The 20555-nt window shown below is 39.4% G+C and overlaps 1 protein-coding gene across 1 annotated transcript in view; it reads left to right on the plus strand.

The window, feature by feature from the left end:
• Positions 1–1164: 1164 nt before the first annotated feature.
• The window catches only part of OLFM4 (olfactomedin 4), a 50535-nt gene continuing 31144 nt past the window's right edge, over positions 1165–20555 (plus strand). The window contains exon 1 of the mRNA XM_088139498.1: positions 1165–1290. The gene's annotated coding sequence lies outside the window, so the exon portion shown is untranslated. The remainder of the gene's footprint in view (positions 1291–20555) is intronic.

Genomic DNA, 20555 nt, shown 5'->3' on the forward strand with positions numbered 1-20555 from the left:
ATAACCTCTGGGAGAAAGACTTAACTATCATTACAAGGGTTGGTGGAGAAAGTGAAGGAGAGGGAACATCTTAAAATTCATCCTCTTGACCAACTCTGTATTTGTGTCAGTACTGTAGTTCACTTGAAAAGCCACCCACATTCATCTTAAACCCCACCTTCCACGTAGAGTTTGAATAAAAATGAGAAAAACTGAAATATTCTGAAGGTGAAATTTTGAAACATTGTGTAATTCCTGACCATAATTTCCCAAGTAGGTCAGGCTATATTATAGATGACACAACTGAAATTTTGTTCAGGAGATTCAAGTGTAAGATTATAATGAAGGAAGAATTGTCTTGTCCAGTATCTTTTTTCAACAACAGCAACAACAATAATAATAATAATTAGATGCTTCAAGAACCCTGCAAATAGAGCATAATGTCCATAGTTGTTTCCCAGGGGTGCGTGTAAGTAAACTCTTGGTTTTAGGCCATATACAGTATCCTTAGCAGCATGACTAAGGCTAATTCATAGTTTTTAATGCAAATCATTATTGGAGCTAATGAAACAGTCATGTGGAGCCAATTCTGTTATCAAAGAGATAAATCACTGTTATATATTGACTGTCACTGTGTTGATAATCTTGCAACATACATATGCCTGCACACAGACACACATATGAACTTATAAAATACTTTGGAGGGGATTGTCCTTGTTTTTCTAGATTTAATAGTGTGGGCTATTATTTGCTGATAACTCACATTTGTAAAACCTCCTAATTTCTTGACAAACGTTTTGGACCTCGATGAACCTCGATGGACCTTCAAATATTGGAATCTAGCTTTTAAAACACATTCCAAGGTAAGTCAATACTTTGGTAAGAAATTGATATCTTTTATGGGATCCCCTATAGATGATTGTTTCTCATTGTATAAATCTGCCAAGCTTGTAACAGTAAGACCTCACCGCATGGCGGGGAAGAAAACTGAGAAATTGGATCAAAGTTATAGCTGCTGTCAACAGACCCAGGTAGACATAACAGGATTTAACTTGTTTCTCTTCAGTTCCCTTTCTCTAATATGGCTATTGGAAGATTCTGGCTTCATTTTAAAAACTACCCTTGATTATTCTTGGTAGGAATGGGCCATTCGCAAAGTGCAAGGGCTAGTAGCAGTCTAGCTGAAAAAAGAGGGAGTCTGTTCTGCCTTCCTGCAGTCTTTCTTCTCTTCTTAATACAGCAACACTTCTCTGGGATCATCCAGCAAAAGGAAGATTACCATGGATGAATAGAGGCCTGATGGCTTTGAAAGTGAGTGGTATTTCTGTTCTCTGTCTTTGGAAAAAGCTATTCTGGACTGTTTGTTTTTCTTCTTCTTTTTTTACTTTGAGCAGATAAACTAGCAGGGTTGCTGCGCAGTGCAGCAAAAGCCTTTCATTCTGCAGATGTAATGGCAGATTTTGAGTGCAATCCAGTTTAGTTTTTTTTCCCCCAGAGTGCCTACACATTGTGTTTCTTTCCAGGAGAAGTTAATTCAGCCCAGCTGCAAACCACTGGGAAGTGAGCTCAGTTTGGCAACACGTTGCTGCCTCTGAGAGCTTTGTTCCAAATGCTACAGTAGAAACAAAGGATAATTCGCTTGCTCAGATGTAATAATTCCTGCTACCCGGTTACTGCAGAAAGCCAATTAGCAAATAGTTGCTGGAACATGAAGGAAAGAAAGACGGAGGAATGGAGGAAGCTCTGTAAAAGAGGAGGAGGATTTGGAATGGTATTTCCTGATTAGGGAAAAATGTCATTTATAAGTTGCTCACTTGAAATGTCCTAAAGGGTATTACCTTCATGAGAACTCATAGCCAAAATATATAAATTCACACGCATTGACTGTACTGTAAATGTCTCCCTGGAAACTTAAGTATGCATGCTACCAGACTTGCTTTGCTAAGTAGTGAGAAATCCATCAAATTGCCTCCCCCCCTCCCCACATCTGAGCGATTTGGGAAAGATGTGTTAGGTCTTTGTCGGCAGGTGAAACTCTGCTTCCCCATTTGCTTCTGCCTGTTTTTTTTCTCTCTGCATCTTTAGAAAGGCAACCTAGGAGTAGAGCTGGCAATGTTTTGCAAAAAGAAATGAACAGGCTGAACTTTAGAAAGAGAATCACCAGTTCCAGTACAGGAAAAGGAACTTGAAGCTTTCATAATCCTATAGAAGACAGATTTTAGGAGGAACAACTTTCTTTGCAGGATATACTGTATTTGCCTCCTTCATCCAACTCTTCTGGAAATGCTCAGTGAATCTCTTGGTCTGCTTTAGAAGCAAACCATCTTCACAGCAATTAAAAAGTGACAATTTAGATTTTCAGAAAGCCATCAAGACCTGGTTAAAGGGTTGGTTAAGCATTCCACCCTCATTCTATGGAGTCCTTGGGGCCTTTCCCACTACTAAGTGAAAGGGAAAAAGGAATGGGGAAGTGATTGTGCCATTCTGTTCTCACCTTAATATGTATTTTCTTGTGATCCTACTACCACTGCCATGTGAGACGGCCAAGTCTCAACTTCTTTAAGAAGGCACAGCCAGGAGCAGTCATATCCACTTTGAAGCACCATTCATCTTCACATCCAAAGCACTGCCCATTCCTACTATGGACAAAATGGGAATTGGCTGGACAGCCCCATTCAAGATGTTCTTTTGCAATGGTCAAATTCACTGGGGTCCACTAGAACAAGGCCCCAGGAGCTCCAGAGTTTTGTTCCCAACCTCAAAATAAAACTTTTGCAACTCGTTTTGTTTCAAGCAATGAATGCTTGGGACAGCTGTTTAAGATGTTCTGTACCTCCCTAGGCGATTTTTGTCATGAACGTAGCTAGACTGCGTTCCTTAAGACAAAGGGAGTCACTTGGTTTGCCACATTGATATATGGGTTTGCTTGCCACAGATCAGTTCTACCTTAATGAATACAAGGTCTTGAGTTTTCTTGCTAGTATTTTGGAAAGCTTCTGCTAAATGCAAGGAAGAGACTTTTGAAGATATTGCCCACACTGGTGACCTATTGCTATATATAGGAACACATCACTTTCTCCAATTAATGGAGAAAGTAGTTAGTGCACCCAGCATTTCCATGTGCTTTGTAGGAAGCCTTGTATCACCCAACTAATTAACAGAATGAGGCAGGATGCTGACAATTAGCACTGTGTCTATTAAGCTTGGATTTACTATTTATTGTACAAGCATATATTGCCTTTCTTTCATCATGAAACTCAAAACAGCCAGTGCTGGGTTAGGACATGGTTCTCCAATCAGGCCTTCTTTTTAGCTTCAGGAACCTGCTTTCAGGACAGAAGGAGTAACTACCAAATGTGGGGGGAAAAATCATCAATGAAGATTGAGAAATGTTACTGCTTTTATTGGACAAATATACCACCTGTGAAACTGGAGAAGAGGGCAAGTGGACTTTGTATAAGGAAGTTGTGATTACAGCTGTAGCATTTACTCTTTGACTACATAGAGATTTATTTCTGAAGAAGTTATGCACGAAAGGAACTTGGAAGCCAGCCACTTTATTTTTGTACTGGTTCTCTGGAATTGTCTTCCATTGGACATCAGGTTGTCTCCTACCCTGACTGCATTTGAGCCTTGATTCCAACTTGTTTTAAATTCAAATTTTAATTTAATTTAATTTTAATCTGTTTTCATTCATTTGTGGACCTTTTACTTGCATCCTTTTTCTTAATGTACAGTATATGGTTTTTTACATGTCCTATTTTGTAAATTGCTGAGAGTCCTTCAGGATTTGGTGGTGTAGAAATGTAAACAACAATAACCACCCCCAGTGAGGCACTACCTTGATGTGGTTGTGGGGTTTGTGTGCTCCAAGGAGGATGAGAACTATGCCAGAGTTTCAACCATACTGGACAGGTCTCATCAGGGGAGCCAGATGAAGAGTGTCTCTCCCATAAACAATAAGGTGAGCTGTAATTTACAGAAACCCATATTGGACTGGTCTTGCCTGGATCAACAAGGACCATGCTAGATGTTCTAGTTCCTGGACATCTGGTGACAAGTGGGCTATAGGACTCAGGACTGTTGACTGAGCTAGCAGGGCCAGCAGCTGCAGGACTACTGGAAGAAAAATTGTTTACCAGTCACACATATATGAAGACTGAAACAAAGAAATAATGATCTGCTATTATAAATCAAGTCCAATGAGAAGAGGATATCTGAAAAGACTGCACCAGTTCTGGAAAGAACAACATCCAGAATCAGAAACAATGGAACAGAGGCTAACAGATCAACATCGATTTATAACACAAAATAAAGTATTCACAGAAGTAGAATTGAAATAGAGCCTTTTCCTTAGAAAGAACAAAGCCCTCTAACTAAAAAACAAGAGGAATTGAAACAAAGAATAACTGAGCATCTAGAACATCACAAAAACAACAATACGGTTGCCTGCATTGAAGCTTGCTACAAAGAAACAGCACAAGTATTAAATGATGCCAATACTATAATATCAAATATAAGCACCAGCTCACTGCAAGAAGCAAACCAACTGATGTACAGCATGGCTGCAGTTATAACTGAATGCCCTTGGATGCAAAATCAACAAACAAGAAAAAAGCCAAACAATGCACCACCAAAATGGAAGATCGGGTTAGAAAATAAGACCAGCATGCTAAGATCAGATGCAAGGAAGCTAGAACAGATGAAAGAAAAGAAGCTGAAGAACAAAAAGACCAAAGAATACCTGATCAAGAAATATCACCTAGAAACAAGGAAGTTCAAGGAAACACTGGAAATAATAAAGCAGCAAATTACAGGCATAGCCAAGAAGATCAGCAGATATGAAGCTCAGCACTGCAGGCAGAATCTCCAATTTCAGTCGAATCAGAAACGTTTCTACCAATCCATCAATGGAGAGACTGCAATGAACCAGTCGACACCTGACAAAGAAGAAACAGGGCAGTTCTGGGCGCAGCTATGGGACAACCCAAAGAAATACAACAAGAATGCAGCTTGGATAAAGGAAGTAGATAAGGATAAAAAAGAAGATGAAATGAAAGAACTTGTAATAACAGCAGACATGGTGGAGAAAAGGGCAAGGAAGATCAAGAATTGGTCAGCACCAGGTGAAGATGAACTGCATGGTTTTTGGTTGAAACAACCTACTGTTCTGCACCCACTCATTGCCAAGCAGTTTAACAAAATACTGCAAGGAAGTGAAATTGAAGATTGGTTAACATCTGGCAAAACCTACCTGATAGCGAAAGATCCAACAAAAGGGGCAGCATCAGGCAACTACAGGCCAATCACCTGCTTGCCCCCAACTTTCAAATTGCTAACTGGTGTGGTAGTAAGTAAGTAAGTAATCTTTATTGTCATTGTACTTCTTGTACAATGAAATTAAATGCCACCCCAGTGCAGCTTTAAAAATATAAAAACCATAGAACACATAAAGCACATAACACACATAAAACACATATAACACAACCTTCACATTCCATATTGCACAACCCCTGATGCTGCATTAATACTGCACTATACGATAGAATTCAGTATAGTTGCAGCTCTAAGATAGAAGCTATTCTTCAGCCTATTGGTCCTTGTTTTCATTATCCTGTACCGTCTGCCAGATGGTAACAGTTCAAAAAAAGAATGTCCCGGGTGGGATGGATCCTTAAGAATATTTTGAGCCTTCTTAAGGCAGCGGGAGCTGTAAAGGTCTTCCAAAGAGGGGAGGGGGCAGCCAATGATCCTCTGGGCAGTGGTGGTAACCCTCTGGAGCGCTTTCCTATCTGCCACTGTGCAGTTAGCAAACCATACACAGGTGCAGTAGGTCAAAATGCTCTCAATAGTACAGTGGTAGAAGGTCGCCAGCAGTTTTTCATTCAGTTGTTGTTTCCTGAGAAGTCTCAGGTAGTATAAACTCTGCTGGTCCCTCTTAACCAAGGCTGCAATATGAGCACCCCAGGTCAGGTCCTCCTTTATGGTAACACCCAGAAACTTAAAACTGGCCACCCGCTCCACTTGGTCTCCATTGATAACCAGGGGCTGAACTTCTAATCTATTCCTTCTATAGTCAACCATAAGCTCCTTGGTCTTATTGATATTAAGGGCCAAATTATTGACTCTGCACCACGAAAGCAGCTGGTCCACCTCATCCTGGTAGGCAGACTCATCTCCTTCGGAGATAAGCCCCACCACTGTTGTATCATCTGCAAATTTAATGATAATATTGCTGAAGTGAGTGGGGGTACAGTCATATGTATAAAGAGTGTAAAGTAAGGGACTCAACACGCAGCCCTGTGATGAACCAGTGTTGAGAGTAAGAGCTGAGGAGATATTGCCTAATCTAACCCTCTGGGAGAGGCCAGACAGGAAGTCCAAAATCCAAGAACAGATTGAATATGGAAGCTCAAGATCCATAAGTTTAGACACCAGTCTATGTGGAAGGATTGTATTGAATGCAGAACTAAAGTCTACAAAAAGCATCCTCACATAGGTCCCCCGCTGTTCCAGATGAGTCAGAGCAGTGTGGAGAGTAATGGCTGTAGTGTCCTCTGGGGATCTATTAGTTCTATATGTAAACTGATGTTTATCAAATGTATGCGGAAGGCAGGAAATGATGTGCCTGCAGACCAATTTTTCAAAGCACTTCATGATGATAGGCATGAGTGCCACTGGTCTGTAATCGCTGAGGTTGTTAATAGGGAACTTCTTTGGCAGCGGAACAATGATGGAAGCCTTCAGACAGGATGGAATAGTGGACTGGGATAAAGACCGATTAAAGATCTTGGTAAAAACCCCAGCCAACTGATCAGCACAGTCTTTAAGCACCTGGCCAGAGATGCCATCAGGTCTGGCAGCCTTCCTAGGGTCCACAGCCCTCAAAATACTCCTCACCACGTGCTCCTCCACGGTGAGGTAGGGGCTATATTGGACTGATGGCTGATGCAGTCCAACAGTTGAAAATAAGCTCTTTCCATTTGAGCAGAAAGGAAACTGCCCAGACAGCAGAGGGACAAGAGATCAGCTCCTAATTGACAAGATGATTTTGGAAAACTGTAAGAGAAGGAAGACCAACTTGAATGTAGCTTGGATTGATTACAAGAAGGCATTTGACTCTCTGTCATGTGACTGGATAATCAAGTCCCTAGAAATAACAGGAGTCAGTAGAAACATTAGAAGCTTTGTGCAAAGATCAATGGCACAATGGAAGACACAGTTGCTGGTCAATGGTGATAGACTGGGAGAGGTTAACATCAAGGGAGGAATTTTTCAAGGAGACTCACTATCACCACTACTGTTTGTCATTGCATTGATTCCTCTGTCAACAATACTGAACAAGTCAGGCCATGGCTATCAAACATCAAAACATCTGCCAGGGTATCCCACCTCCTTTACATGGACGATCTGAAGCTGTATGGAAAGACACCATCGGAAATGGAATTGCTGCTCAACACCATCCAAATATACAGCCAAGATATTACAGTGGAGTTTGGACTTCACTAATGTGCCATGATGACCATCAACAGGGGAAAAATAGTGAAAACTGAAGGAATCAAGATGCTCTATGGAAATAAGATCAAGAGTCTGGATGAAGAAGATCACTACAAATACTTGAGCATCCTTCAGGCTGACAACATTAAGCACACTGAAGTCAAGAAGAAGGTTAGTAGTGAATACATCAGAAGACTGAAGAAGATCTTGAGGTCCAAACTCAGTGGAGGAAATACCATCAAGGCAATTAACACCTGGGCAATTTCAGTCATTAGATACACAGCTGGAATAGTGGAGTGGACTCAAGCAGAACTAGAAGCCCTGGATAGGAAGACCAGCAAAATAATGACAATGAATCATGCCCTTCATCCATGCAGCAATGTTGACAGACTCTATGTACCAAGGAGCATAGGTGGGCGTGGAGTGTTGCAAGTACACCAGACAGTTGAAGAAGAAAAAAAGGGCAGTGGAAGAATATCTGAAGGACAGTGAAGAAGATGCACTGAAGCTAGTACACCATGAAGGTTTACTGAATGCCAAAGAGACCAAACTGGCCTGTAAGAAAGACCAAATAAAGAATAGAAAAGAGACATGGCAAGGCAAAGTATTACATGACCAGTACACAAAAAAACTAACAGGCGAAGCAGATAACAACAAAACCTGTCAATGGCTAAGAGCAGGAAAGTTGAAGAAATAGACAGGTGGGCTAATTCTGGCTGCACATGACCAAGCCTTAAGAACAAATGCATACAAAGCCAGAATTGAGAAGACAGCAACAGACAGCAAACACCATCCCTGCAAAGAACCTGAAGAAATAGTGGACTACCTAGTTAGCTGCTGCAAGAAGATCACACAGATTGACTACAAACAACAGCATGACAAAGTAGCAACAATGGTGCATTGGAATATCTGCAAGAAATACTATTTGCCTACAAGGAAGAACTGGTGGGACCACAAAACAGACAAAGTAATAGAAAATGAAGAAGCTAAAGTGCTCTGGGACTTTGGAATTCAAACAGACAAGCACTTGCCACACAACTCCCCAGACTTAACAATTGTTGATAAGAAAGACGAAAAAGTCTGGATAGTGGACATTGTAATACCTGGAGTCAGCAGAATAGAAGAGAAAGAACTGGAGAAAATCACAAGATACAAAGACCTGCAAATAGAAGTAGAGCAACTATGGCAAAAGAAAGCAAAGATAGTCCCAATAGTAATAGGCACATTAGGTGCAATCCCAAAACATCTGGAGCACCACTTGAAGACCATCGGCATTCACAAAATCACCATCAATCATAAAAGGCAGCTTGACTTGGAACAGCTCACATCCTGCGATGATACTTTTAACAACATCAGACAACATCTGTCTATCCCAAGTCCTTGGGAAGGACTCAATAGGTGGATAAAAATGCCAAATTCAGTCTAAACATCTGGTTGACTGTGTGACCAACCATCATTATCATCATTATCATCATACTAATACTAATACTAATAATTAATAATACGAAGAGGAGGAGGAGAAAAAGAAAGAAGCAAGAGAAGGAGGAGAGGAGAAGATATCCTGGGGTAACCATATTGGAATATATACGATTGGCAGAAGATCTTGGTGAAGATGAGCAAAACCAGTTATGAACAGACAAGTTCTTATAGAAAATCAAATATTACAGAAGCAGATGTACTGCAAAAGATTTCTCAGCATTTTTAGACATGTCAGCCAAGAGAGGGACTTGCACACATCATTGCAAGATAAGAGAAAGCAAAGGCAAGACCCACCAGCAGACCACTGGTGTGCTAAGCTAGAACCTTCACACAAGCAGAGGATGATGAAACAAAGTGCTTTAGCAAAAATCTTATTGCAAATTGTTGCAAAAAAGCATCTGGGACTTGCTTAAAATGTACCAAGGTTATTTTTGCAACTTAGGATAGCAACACAAGATAAGAAAGATATTTGATTTATGCAATGGGCTCACACATAACATCAAAAGATTGTATTTTAGGCTACAAGGTACTTCTTTCCTCCAAACATAGTTTGAGAAGTTTTCATGGTTTTTGTCATATAATATTTATTTGTCAAACCAGTTCTGAGCTTTTAATTTATTGTTTTTGAAGGTTATAATATGGGAGATAATGCAACTCAGGCATATCAGTGGAAAATCTTGGGTTTTCTTATCAGTAAAAGTCTGACTGCTTCGGGGTTTTACATTCTTCCCATATCTGGTACATACACCAGATAAACTACTGCAAAGATGCCTTATTTCTTCTTAAAACTACTTCTGCTTTGGAACCATGAACCAAAGTTTTGTGTCATGATTTACAACAGATGGCGAATAGTCCTCCATCTTGCCAAAAGACACAAAAGATTTTACTGAGGAAAGATTGAAGTAGATCATATTTGCATTTTAGTTATTGTAGATGCTAAACCCTGAGCATGTCTGTTCTGCTTGAGGAAGCAAGGGGTGCATTTGATTATTTTCTCTCTCATAGTCATTTAGAGTCTCCACATGAGCATTTTCTGGTAGACTTGTGATAGGTTGTCATGGAAAAGAACTATTTTACATGTGAGAATCAGTTTTACCTTCAAGCAGAAAGGGTGGGTATGACCTCTGTTATAGAAATGGCAAATTCTTTGAGAATTAGACCATAAGCATGTTGTTGTTGTTGTTTAGTCGTTAAGTCATGTCCGACTCTTCGTGACCCCATGAACCATATTGCGGCAGGCCTTCCTGTCCTTCACTGCCTCCCTGAGTTTGCTCAGTTTCATGCTCATTGCTTCAGTGATGCTATCTAACCATCTCATCCTCTGCCGTCCTCTTCTCCTTTTGCCTTCAGTCTTTCCCAGCATCAGGGTCTTCTCCAAAGAGATCTCTCTTCGCATTAGGTGACCAAAGTATCGGAGCTTGAGCTTCATTATCGATCCTTCCAATGAGCAGTCAGGGTTGATTTCCTTTAAGATTGACTGGTTTGACCTCCTAGCAGTCCAGGGGACTCTCAAGAGTCTTCTCCAGCACCACAGTTCAAAGGCATCAACCTTTGAGTTCAAAGGCTCAGCCTTCTTTATGGTCCAGCTCTCACAGCCATACATTACTACTGGAGACCATAAGCATAGTTTACATAAACTTAGAAATCAATACCTTATCTATATTTTTAATTGGCACTATATTGATGGTAATTGTATAACTTTTGAAGGGGATCCCCAAATACTCCAGAAGTTTACAAGATGGACTAATCAGGTGAACAGGAATATGGAGTTTGAATGAACCTGGAGTGCTAAATGTAATCTTTGTAGTAGTACTAACCCTATTGGTAAAAATAAAATAAAAAATAATTTCTTCATTTTAATAATTTCCATTGGTACTGTCATAAATGCAAGCTCCCATGTAGGCATTGTTTACCTCTCAAAAGAAATCACACAGATGAACATGATTTTTCTTATAATACAAGAATGTTATAATCACTATAGAGAATATCTCCATCAAGCATCACCCAAGAGACTAGACATCAGAGCAATCTGATCAATGGCAAAAAATATTTAGGAGATATCCCAACAGATGAGACAGATTTTTTTTTCCAACATAGCCATATCTCCAAAACAATAGGTGGGATTATCAGAAAATACTGGCAGTTGATAGCCTTTAGAAGGCTGTTTTATATTGCCATGTGTTTGGATTAGTGGCCCTTCATCATTATGAACAAGTGGGTCCATGCAGAATTTCTTCAACAAATAATTGGTAGGCCATTAAAAGGGCACTTCCATCTGTCTTAATTTTCAGAAGTCCAAAGAGATCATTTATCCAGAACCTAACATATTCATTTTAAAGGATGTTTCTAATTGTATTATACTCTACATAATTTACAGCATCACTTACCCTTACAGTAAGATGTATATTGGCAAAATTACTAGAGCGTTCAAGAAGAGATTATTGAGCAGATATTGAAAATCAAATGTGCAAAAATGGATGCACTTTTGGTGACTCATTCCATACATCAACCTCTCTCTTGGAGCAATAGATTTACTGTTTTGGAGGTGGTCAACCCCCCATAATTTATTGAGTTAATTTGGACTGTAGAGAAAATTCATTATAAAATGAAGTCAGGTAGGCTAAATGGGAATGCAGATTTCCACACACTTCTGTAAGTCTACTGTCCTGCTCACCAAATTATCTGAAATGGATCTTTCCTATAAAATTATGGTATCAAGTCTTGAACCACAGTCTAGAATCTGAAGAAGAACGAGAAATGTATTTGTGAACGGTAATCATGAACTAGAGATAGAGAAATTTTGTTATGTTTATAGGATAAATATGCCAGCTGTAAGACTGGAGAAGAAGGCAATTAGAGCTATTATAAATAAGCTGGCATTAGGGCTGTTACATTTACTATTTCACTGCATAAAGTATAGATAAGATATTATCGCATGAACTTTAATTTATAGATTTATTTCTGAGGACTTTATGTACAAAATGAACTTTGAATTCATATGGTTTGCAATAAAGGAAAGAAGAACAGTGTATTTGTTTTATTAGATAAGAGTTTTATCAGCAATATGAAGGAAACAAGTTTATTGTCACAGTGGCAGCATAGTGGCAAATCTTAGGATCTTTTTTTAAAACTGTTCTATCAGCATGACTGTTTGGTGGTTATTACTATTTTACTTGAAAAATCTCTTTCTCTGTTAACCAGCACTACTGGAAATTAAGAGGGAAAGGGCTGAACTTCAGGCCCAGCTTTTTGCTTTCTTATTGTTTTTCAGGAGTCCTAACAGTGTTTTTCAGTGTATGCGAACGCATAGGTAGGTGGAAGATAGACTGAGATATAGTGATGGGAACTGATCAATCTGGAATGTCTACACAGCTGTATGACAGGACATACTGTAGTTGACCTTGTCTTACTTTTTTTTTTAAATCAACTGAAATAACAAAGAAACAATGAAGATATCGTATTAGGAAATTTCACCCCAATGATTTAGTAGGTCTGTTCTGTGGACAACTGTGTCTAAGTCAACAGAGTGGGTTGGGAATTCTGGAGTTGTAGATGAAGGGTGGAAAAAGTGCTCTAGAGCAGTTTCCTATGTTTGCTATCCTATAGGTTTTTCTTTTTCCTCAGGAGATGGGAAGGGTAACCTTTGGATAAGCATCCACCTGCAAAAAAACATACACGGGAGTCAAGCAGCAGCTATTAGACTACAAACAAGGGACTCCACTTTTCAGGGCTAGGGATACATTTGGAATTTAGGAAGAAGTCATGACACTCTTGCCAAATAGTGCCACAGTGACCATAGCCGGTCACAATTCCTCTGAAAGGAAACTTGTGAGTTAAGCCCACCATCCTTTCAACCGCTGGTAGCTTATGGTTATATTTCTTTTGGGCAAGTAGACGTCCGCCTTGTGCATTTTGAACTAATAATGTCTAAGTGGCCTACTTGAAAGAAAAAAACATTCCTGGAAAGAATGAAAAACTTTCAAAATATTTTAGCAATGAGTTTGATAGGTAGCAAGGGTACTGTAGTGACCCGAGGTTATCACAGGGCTGTAACAATGAACTACTCTTGTACTGATCATTCTTTATTTCAGCCTATGGAAGACTTCACCTTATTTATTAGCACAATAGTGTTCTCATACTTGCTAGTGCGTGTTTTTCGGCTGTTCTTGGGTTAAAAATTGCATTATTTGTAAAATAACGCAAAAGGACACTGGTATGGGGAAAATACAAATGTAATATTGTGCAATTCTTATTGCAACATCATAGCTGCTGTTATACATTTTTGTTCTTTCCTAACGTCCCCAGGAAAGTATTTTTTCTATTAATTCATTCATAGAACCCTTTTGTTCCTCTTCCTGCTGCAAAATGTTTTTCCCCATTGTGCACATTTAGAGGTTGCCCCTCATGCTTGTAATGTCTTTTAGAAATTTTAAAATCATCACCCTCATTTCTATTTATTTAATACTGCCTCTCATACAAAAGCATCTCAAATGCTTATAAAATATATTTCTGTAAAATATAAAAAACATTTCTATAAAATATATATTTATTCTTATAATTTTATAATTATAAACAATATAAAAAAATAAAGTATAAAAATATTTCTGTAAGCCGCCCGGAGTCACTGTGAATGAGCTGGGTGGCCATATAAATTATTTTAATAGCAAGAGCAACAACAACAACATTCATACAAAGAAGGCCTATATGAAAAGAGGTCTAAAAAATGTAGGCACCTGAAAATTTAATAGGTGAGGACATTCCAGAATGAAGACAGCACCACAGGGAAAACTCCATGAATGATGGCAAGATGACATTCTGAAGTTCTAAGCAAATGCAGTAGGACCTCTCTCAATGGATTGATAGGTCAGTAGCTGTGAAGGTAGTCTATCAGGTATCTTGATTCCAAGTTGCTTAGGGACTTAACCATCGTAACCAGAACCTTGGCAGTTGCTTCAAGAGATATAGCATTGCTGGCCAAGTTGGAGCTCATGGATGAAACACAAGGATAACCTACTGTACCAATAAAAGAGAATATGTGTAGCTCAGGGTTGAACTGTGGAGTCCTTGGGGTTCTCTGAGCTTGGTTGTTTTCTTACAAATGTTTCATTACCCCGCTAGGTAACATCTTCAGTGCTAGAATGGTGCAAACCCCATTCTATTCTAGCACTGAAGATGTTACCTAGCTGGGTAATGAAATGTTTGCAAGAAAACAACCAAGCTCAGAGAATCCCAAGGACTCCATAACCTGCTGTATTTCCCATCTCCACCCCCACCCCCCAATTTGTGGTTTTCAGATCATCCAGGTTAAAAGTGAAATAACAATTCTTTAACACTTTGGAAGAAGTCTCACTGTGTTCGCTGAGGCCTATTCTAGAAAAGACAGGAACTCAGTTGATCTCTAGGTGGTGGGAAATCATATAATGACCTCCTTTTCAAACCTCTTTCTCATCACCAGCCAAATCACACATGATTATTAGGAACTGTCTTTTTCCTCTAAATTGATGAAAAGAAAAACAGAGTTGAATATAAAATCCTGATTTGAAACAACCACGATGAAGTCCATAAATATGGAGACTTTCAAGTGTGCATTTCTTTCTGATGTTAGATGATAGATGGAGCAATGTGGGATTAATAACATAATTCAGCCATGCATTTCTATCACTGTTTCATATGAAAATGAGAACAAAGACCGAAAAGTAAAATGGTCTCAAATTGTATTAAAAAGTTTGCAAAGCTTGTATGTATTTGCTTAATGAGCTTCTGTTGAAATTAACAACTGCTTGATGAAATTCAAGTTGTGGAGTCCTTGGTGCTCTCTGAGCTTGGTTGTTTGATTGCAGGAATTTCATTACCTGACTAGGTAACATCATCAGTGCTGATGAGTGTGGGGTTTGCTCTCTATTTATACACAGTAGCTTGCCCTGCCAGTGTTGGTGGGGTGTGGTTTTCTCCTTAGTAGTTCCTTGATAATGGTATTGTTTTCTGCTTGGTTGTTTGTCTGCTTGATTGTTTGTTTCCTTGGTAGTTCCTTTATTAGGGTATTGTTTTCTGCTTGGTTGTTTGTCTGGTGTTAATTCCTCCTTATCTGGGTAAAGGCTGCTGGAGAGGATATATTCTGGTCTTTTTGTTTCCTTCTTAGCTTTTATTGTTTCTTTTGAATTGTTTCTTTACTTAGGTTGTTTACTTTTGTAGCCCTATTTTATTAACATGATTTAATAAAAAGAGTAACTTAATTTGAAACAGACTGTTTGTATATAGGGACTTATGATTCTGTTCAGTTAGTAGAAGCATCTGGCTCATCTTAGTTGATCTTGGAAAGTTAAGCAGGTTACGCAGGATCAGGCCTGGTCAGTATTGGAAGGAGAGACTACCAAGAAATTTAAGAGTGGTAGGCTAGAATGAAAAAATGAAATTGTATCCTGGAAGAAGGAAATCCATATTGTTGCCAAAAAAATGTACTTGTGCATATGTATGAAGTCAAACTATGTACCATTATTTTGATTGATTGATTGATTATCTGCCATCAAGTTGGTGTCAACTCTTAGCAACTGCATAAACAGATTTTCTCCAGAACAATCTGTTCCCAATTTGGGCCTTCAGGTCTTCCAATGGTGCATCCATTGTTGCTGTAAATGAGTCCCTCCACCTTGCTGTTGCTTGTCCTCATCTTCTCTTTTCTTCCAGCTTTCCATCATTATAAACATCTCCAGAGAACTAGATGTACTAATATAGCTTAACTTAAAAACCCATCCAAGTTATAAATACTTAGAGTATCTTCTCTCTCCATACAAAATGTTGGACCTGATGTGAGTTGGGTTTCTAGCAAACTGGAGCGTTCCCATTTTGACTATAACCATACACACATGCCATGCATGTTTTGTCGTGTGAGTTGGCCATTAAATTATCCAGTAAATGTACTACTGTTTCAATCAAAAGGATGGTTCAAATATAACACTTAATGATAACCTGTTAAGCCATGATTTATAAACCATAATCAATGGGCTTAGACATAATTCTAGCTCCCAAGTAAAATATGTTATGGATTGGTGCTATGTTTGAACAATAGGTGATATTTGCACAGTGCGTTTACCAAATATTTAACTTAACATAGCTGTATCCGGCAAATCCTGGTTGCTGGGTTCTGATAGCATGCTAAATCTTAAATTAATCACACAGACAACCTGGATTCTCGCAACACTCTTAGTTAAATGTGATTACGTGCGTAGTATGAACACAGCCTAAAAGGAAGAGGATGCAGAGGGTTTAGTTGCAGAGGATTTCTTGCCGTTCATGGGAACATGAGAACAAGTTTTTTCTGGTGATTTTTTCACAACTTTTTAAAATATTTATTCCAGCAGGTCTTCACTTATGTGGAATTCCCTGGCAGGGAGATCTGCAAGTCCCACTGATTTTTCACCGCCTTTTAAAGTATTTATTGCAGCAGGTCTTCTACTGTGGTTGAACTCTTTTGTTCTCTCTCATTTTAGCTGTTGCAAAAGATGTTTGTTGCAAAATGCAAATAGGAACACTCTATCTATGTGATGAACTTGATAAATGACAATTAAAATGTGTGATTACCTTTGTTGTATTCCTTATTTTAATCCACTCAGATTAAATTTAAGAGAGATTTAATCCACTCTCACATTCCACTGTGTGAAAAGACTGGGCATACCTTCTGCTTTAATAAATGAATGACTAACCGCTCTCTAAGTATTTAATTTAGATAGTAAGTAAAAAAAGAATGTCTGGGCAATAGACACTAACAATGATTGTGCTGGAAATTTTGGTGACTTGTTAAAAACTGGCCAAAGCAGTCAACTTTTTAGAGTACATTCTTCTGATGTTGAAAAAGCAACTTGCTGGGAGAATACCTTGCGTGAACTCTCTTTAATGGACCTTCCTTGACAGTTTTTTCTTTGAAACCTGAAAATTACAGGCCAAGAGAAAGTAGGAACCTGAATAAATCTGTCCCAGGCAATAAGGCACTTCACCCAGTGCTTCCTTCTTCTATCAGGAAGTGTTACGTGAAAAGTTTGTTAGGGAAAGACATCTCCTCCCTAGCAGGTGGTAGATAGGAAGAACGAGATATTTTCCGGTAATCGTTCCAGGTTTTTGAACAAGGTCCTTGAGGGAAGATTGAAGCACACTTCCTTTTATTGTTAGAAAAATATTTCTCCTGGATTGCAGTACTGATCTATTAATATTAACTTGTTGAATGTATTAGTTTGGCTCTGGGTGGTTTTTGATACGGTGGTCTCTGTCTTGGCTGAGGATTTAAGGAAGCTAGCTAGGAAGAGATAATCACGATAAATAGAAAACACAGAACTGGACTCTGTAAGAACACATCACTGTGAAGGAAGCTCTAAAGTCAAATCTCCTTTGAGTCAGCCTTGCTGCTAGTAATTTCATGGATGTGTCTACAGATGTGACCTCTGGGCAAGAATAGAGAAGTGGTTTGCCATTGCTGCCTTCTTGGGATTTTCTTCAGACTTCCCAATCTAGCCTATGCCCTTTGGAATCCCTGATGGTCAGCCATCCAAGTACTAACTGGACTGATACTGCTTGATTTCTGAATTCAGACATAATCAGTCAGATGTTGTCTCCTGCTGGATGGATTCTCAGTAGGTACAGATGTCTTAATAGCTAACTAAGCTCAACTGAAACCTTAAATGTATGAAGAATCAGGGGGATTCCTTAGCCCTATCCCCATTTCCTGCTGGCATGGAATCTCAGCTTTCAGAGGATGCCTTGGCCAGATCCCCAGGCTGACAAAAGGAGTGCTGAAGGTTTCGTCTGAATTAGGTCAGCCTGGATTTATCCCACTGAATCCTTATCAGAAAGGTTCTGCGCTCCTGACTCAGAAGCATGATAGTTCCAGGACAACTAAAGGTATTTATAGTTACATCTTTCTCAAGCAGTGCCAAAGGACAGGTGAACAGTGGAGTAAATGTCTTTGTATTGGGCACACCTGCAAAGAGGCATTTACATGGGAGATACCTGTTTGGACTATCAGCATCAGATGTACAACCATGAGGCTCAGGGTCCATCACCCTCTCCCCATGTTTGCTATGTGCTAAAGATATGCATGGAAGAAAGAAGCAAATTGGGCAAATACACACTGTCTCTTTCAAGGATAGGTGTACTTGGGTTAGTTGCCTTAATCATGACTAAGTTTAGCTGGATGTGGAAGAAAATGATAAAGGTGTGTGTGTGTGTGTGTATCTCTCTCTCTCTCTCTCTCTTTGTATAAACTGGCATCATGCTTTCTCTTGGGTTCATAGCAAAGTATTCAGAAGGAAGTAAATGGAAAGATTAAATGCAGTAAAAGTACAATCAGGTCTATTGTGTCATACACTGAGAAATTGGGTCTCTTGTTTCACACATTGGGAAATAGTATGCTATGTACAGCTTTGACAAGGTACAGTCTCCTTCATTTCAGAGAAATGCACGTATGAAAAATAATTAAAATCCTTTAATGAACATGGATATCTTGTTCTGCTCCTTTATGGGAGATCAACTGGAACTCTGAGAAGTGAAGCAGGTTGGTATCCTGGAACATCTCTGAGGCCCTAATCAAGCAAAAAGGCATAGTGTGAGTACACACACACACACACACACACACACACACAGACACAAAATATGGCAGGCTATTGTTTGGCCCATTGACTCATTCCCTATTGAAGAGAGGACTGACACTTTCTTTTTCACCCACTTAGGAGAAAACAGACCCAGACAGTTCTAGTTGATCAGTTCCTAATTAACTTGGGTCTCTTCCATTTTTGCATGGTTTGCTTGTATGTTTGGAAAGAAACGTAAGGAATGGAAGATGTGCAAACAACTCTGATCAGTCCTTTGTGTGGTGTGTTTCATACTGGAATTGGAAGGGTTGGGAGGTTGGCCCTCTGGAACCACCACCGCCTGCCATCTTCTTCACTGCTGCTATCTGCTTACCTGCCTTTCTAAGTGTGCAACCAGTAACAAAGACTGAACATTATGGGGCGGGAAGAACCCTTGTCAGTTCCAATATTTTGTATCCATCTTTTACAGCTGTGATATAGGAAAAGCAGTATGCCATATAATGCAGCCCCAGTTCAATATCCATTTCTTGCTAGAGTGATAGAAAGATCTACCATCACTGTCTGGTCCTGATTCTGTTTTGGGGCTGTACTCTGGTTTCTCTTCAGTTAGCATAAATCTTTTATTCTGTTTTGTTGCTGGCTGGTGTATTGAAGTATGGGAAAAATAGGATAAGGGTCTGGAAATGGGACAAGGTCAATGTTATGGGAATCAGAAGGAAATTTCCTGCCCATTCTGAGGCTGCCAATAGCCAAATAGGAAAAGCTCTGTGTTCTCATAATCAAAGTTTTTGGAGTGTAACATTTCCTTGTTTTCAAAGAATACAACCCAAATAGGAAAAGTTCTGTGTTCTCATAATCAAAGTTTTTGGAGTGTAACATTTCCTTGTTTTCAAAGAATACAACCCACCAAGGAAATGACCTGATTAGCTTTGGAAAAGAAGCACTTTGCATTCAGATTAGGCAGAAAAAATATTAAGGACTGTTTTCAAAGGGTGTGCGTGTTACTTGCACAATATTAGATGAGATCTGTTAAATCTACAATGTGAAATAAAGATTCCAGTAAAAGCCAAAGGAAATATTGACTTAACAAAGCTTGAAAGGTCCATCACATAAGCAAAAGACAGTAGAGTCTGGTTTTGCTAGGAGCAGGGCTGGCCTTCTCATGAGGCAGGGTTATGGTCTTCATATCTAGACTGCCAAACTCCTGACAACCACTAGATGGTGGAAGAGAGATTTTTGGGGTCACTTTGCTGCATCCAGTCGCTCCCTGGATTTTTCCATCCCTGGTTTGGCAGCTATAGGCAGGCTAAGACCTCCATTTCCAGTGATGAGTTGGGAAGAATGACTAAAACGTTATTTGAAAAATGGTACTTTCTTGTCTAGAAGTGGGACTCCAAACCTTCTCTAGAACTTGCACAAGCAACACAGAAATACAGATCACTCAAAGGAGATGATCTAGTGACTTGGGTTCTTGTATCTGTTGGGCGTTCCTGGTTTAACTCAAGTGCAGATTGGTGGTTTGTCTCAAGGTGTTTTCCCTGGATTATTCTTGAATGTGTAGCTTAAGAGACTACTGTAAGTCTACCATATCTGAGCTTCCCAGGTTCTTAAGGAATAGAATAATGTCTGCAAGCTGTACATTTAGCACCACTGCAGTCCATGATAAGAAGGTGAGGGGATACTGAAAAGAGGCAGGGTGTATATAAGTGTCCTGGGTGTGGTCAGCCTGATCTCTGTGTGGTGGGTTTTGTGGTTTTGTTGGTGTGGACATATGGCAGCTCCTTTCTCTCTTCAAAGAATGTCTTCAGCATACAAGATACTTACGGTAAATCTCCTTTGTCTGAAATTGTGCACATTTCCTTGTTGAACACGGCTAAATTTGGGGAGCTATTCTTTGTAAGCCATACATTCACAGTCCATTTTCTTACAGAATTGGGTGTGATGTACTGCATTTCTTTAACTGACCGTGCAATTCTGCCATGTCACTTATTGCAAGCACAGTTAGGGTTAATGGCCTTCAGC

This window comes from Python bivittatus, unplaced genomic scaffold (genome assembly GCF_059951505.1).
Source record: "Python bivittatus isolate LINGU-HERP-01145 unplaced genomic scaffold, Pbiv_v1 ctg000210_np1212, whole genome shotgun sequence".
Classification (NCBI taxonomy): domain Eukaryota; kingdom Metazoa; phylum Chordata; class Lepidosauria; order Squamata; family Pythonidae; genus Python; species Python bivittatus.